The sequence below is a fragment of the Oratosquilla oratoria genome, chromosome 36, assembly GCF_046742065.1.
Source record: "Oratosquilla oratoria isolate Oo_2021 chromosome 36, ASM4674206v1, whole genome shotgun sequence".
Lineage (NCBI taxonomy): Eukaryota > Metazoa > Arthropoda > Malacostraca > Stomatopoda > Squillidae > Oratosquilla > Oratosquilla oratoria.
Genome location: NC_134812.1, coordinates 326127 through 330000, shown reverse-complemented (window position 1 = coordinate 330000; position 3874 = coordinate 326127).

Sequence of the window (3874 nt, the reverse complement as noted above, 5' to 3'; positions counted from 1 at the left end):
TGGACAGAATTTTGGAGAAGGAGGTAGAATAACGCAATGAGGTAGGAATTTCACTTACGCAAAATCAATCACAGAAAACAAAAGAACATTAAACTGTGGTCCATTTCCATTACCCTACGGGTTCTACGTACAATTGTTCCTATTTGTCAGAGCCGCCTTTCCATCCACTAGCCAGCCTCCATACCTATCAAGTATCCTTGTTACCTCCGTCACCTCCGTTAGTAGTAACTACGGATTATTGTTCTCTTCTGTGGTTATGTATTTCTTCTTTCACTTTCAACTTTTTTTTCATCACTGTCTTATGTAAGAATTTTATTCACCATATCTTTCTGTAGGAAGTAGGTAATGTCTCTTTAGAGGGTGAATATAACGGAGGTAAAAGTTTTCTTCTTTTCTTCCCGAATGATATTACACTTGGCTTGTCAATTTACACCAAGGGACTCCCCACTGGGATCCTCAATTCATTCTCTAAGCCACCTTGCACCGACGTCACGCCCCCCCCCCTAGTCCAACGATATTTACTCACACATCGAAGTGCCTCCCCTAAGGGCGTGACTTTACTCCCATGAACCAATAAACTTTTCTCCTTCTCCACCCTTTCTCTAATCAGAATAACTGTTATAATCATCTTAAGCAATACTGCCCATTCAAGCAACCATAACATCAATACATGACTGACTTAGTTTACATACTGTTATAAAAGAATTGTAGAGCAATAAAATCTGATCCCCAGTGGTTGTTTATAAACTTTAGACAAGGAGCGTGATTATGCAACTCCTTCGCTGCTATTGTTTACCAAACATTCAACTCACAAAATGAAATTCCCGCCACCCACCCCTCTATCTACCTTACTTGTCTACCTTTATCTATCAGCCTCTTACAATACTACATCTCGGTCACACACCCCGATTCCTGAAACATTAGTCGAAGTGAATCCTCCATCAAATGGAGAAGGAAGAATGGAGACAAAACGAACCGTTCGCCACGAACTGAGGATGACCTGAGGACAGATTGTGGCTCGAGTGGCCTCGTCCACGGGCCGGCGACAGTTTCTCACGGTGCCTTCCCACATAGATTCAAGCTTGTAGTTTCAAGTGTAGAGGCTAGTGATATCCAATGTAATGAAACGCCTGATTGCCTCACGTGTACTGTAAGGCTTTGTTGCCTCTCATGTAGAGGTTGATTGCCTAAACATAATACGTAACATTGCTGGGCAACTACAATTGGTCAAACTATCATCAAAGGATTTTATTCAACTGTCAGGATACTCTGAAGAGCAAAAAAATTTAGCTTATTTTTGATAAAAGTACAGATAAACTACAGTCCATAGCAACAAAATACTCTAAGTGGACGCCGGTCCATATATATATGTATTTCTTTTTCATCACATGATTTTCTTTTACTTTTAAGGACAATGAGGTTTCAATAATTTAATCACTACATGCATACATGAACGCGCACAAGGAGATACCCACGCGTGCGCGCGCCATAGCTCACAGGAAAACAAAAATGAAAAATATGCTTGCACACACAGGCCCAAGATAAGGCACATACACACACAAGCACAAAAATTTACACGCACGCGTCCATAACTTACAGAAAAATAATACACAATTATGCTTGCAAACACAGTTACACGAAAAAGCACATACACTCACAAGCACACACGCAACGCAAGCACACACACACACACACACACACATCCACACAAACACACACACATACACAAACATACACACCCACATTCACACATACACACACACATTCACACAAACACATTTACATACATTCACACACACAATCTTATACACATATATATTCACACATAAATCACTGAAAAACAACCACACGCAAACATGCATGCAAACATACACAAACAAAAATACACACACGACAGCGAACACACATATACACTCTTGCAAATACAGACATACACATAACTAAAACAATTACATACATAAAAATACATAAAAGCGCGCGTATCCAGTCCCAGAAAAGATAGAAAGAAATCTGAATTCTGGTTTTGTTGAAAGTTGAAACTATTGTGAACGTCGTAGCTATTGGAAACCCTTAAACCCCGTACTGGCCTGCAGGTGATGGGAGCTCGCCGAATGTTGAACCATTTCACTAGCAACAACGACACACAGACCTTTCCGCGGCTGGAGGGCGCGTCATTAGTAGAGGAATACAGGAGAGAATCTTGGGGCACTCCCCTGCGCTCTCTCCGGATATTTTGAGTTGCCAAAAATGTATAGTTCCCATAACTGTTTACCCAGGCCTTGGTATCAAAACTCGCTCCATAGGTGCGTGGGCCTAGGTTCCACCTCAAACGCAATCCAGTGGTTGCCATTTGCCATGGCTGTCTAAACAAAGCAGGTGGCGAAGGCTCTGGCTGCAGCCAGGCAAAATGGCGTTTTCTTCTCAAAGAATCATCTTTATAATCCATTGTCTACCATCAGCTCTGGTTGCCTAAAGAAGGCAGAGGCGAAGGCTTTGCCTACAACCAGGTAAAATGCCGTTTTCTTCTCAATTTTTTTCACAAATATGGCGTACACCTATGAAAAATATGAGATATCGAAATCACACACTCCTCAAGATACTGAAATCCGGCCGAGGAGAAATTCCGTTCAAAAGTAGTACCTTGTAAATCAATTCTGGTTTCCATCAGACAAAATTATTCAGACACAAGAAATTCTGTCCCGCACTTGATTGTACGACCAGGTAGTCGAATTCCTCTTAAAGACTGAACGAGCTGACGTGCCTTCCTTCGACGAAGCGATCAGCACAGATGTAAGAATCCCTTAGGGGCCAGCAAAGGAAACGGATGAAGAGTCTCACCTCCTTTTTAAGTAAGGGGTTGACCCCAACCAGCTCACGGAGGATGTGTTCTTGGTGACCTGATGATGAAAAGCTGCAACAGCCCCATAGTTACAAAATCTGTTTGGAGAAACACCCATGGAACATGGTATTGCGCCTTATAACTGGTTACCTGATTTGCTTGTTTAATTGTTTAGGTGTTTGTTTTGTCTCACCGTTGTGGACCAAAAGCTCTCCTGTCCCTATGATTTGAGGCTGCAAACCCCATGTACCAGAGTATTTCTCGGTTTTCTCTCTATCTATTGAGAGGTTATTAGTTTCCAATAACGGATTTGACCGGAAAGGGGCAGCCTTCCTTGCAAAGCCGAGAGGCAATGTTGTGTGTGCCTCCTCTGGGACCCGTGCATCCGCTTAACATGGACCCGCGACCCGGTGTACAAGCCGCCAGGTAACCCAACACGCCGCCCAAATTGTGGTGGTGGCATGCGGTTGCGGTGGTGTTAGTTGGTAGTGAGGAGGACAGAGTGGGAAGGAAGAGGATGCAGATGAGGAGGAAGAGGAGGATAAGGATGAGGTGGATGATTATAAGGATGAGGTGGTGGAGGAGGAAGTAGAGAATGAAGTAGGGATGGGGACGAGGACGAGGGTAAGGATGTGGAGGTGGTGGTGTTTGCGAGAATGGCTTAATGCGCGGTTCTGTACGCGTTTATTCCTGGGTATGGATGACACGGACATGCAACGAAACGCAACATTAACTAAATTGCCACAGCGACTCTACACTGAGTTACTTACCAGTGAGGAAGAAATCTGGAGAGAGGAGTTATTAGACCAAGGGAGAGACTGGCGAAGATTAAGGCAGAGAAGGGAAGACACCAAAATGACACGACAGAAACTTGCGAGAAGCCGAGTTTGTATTCATAAGAGAAGCTCGTTGTTCTTCCTTGCTCTCTGCGTCCCTTTCTCAAACCACTCAGCTCCAACGTCTTGCCCCTTATTGGTAGTTTTGAATTTGAACGTGACGCTTCTGGAGGTCTTTCCTTTACATCCTCCTTGCAAA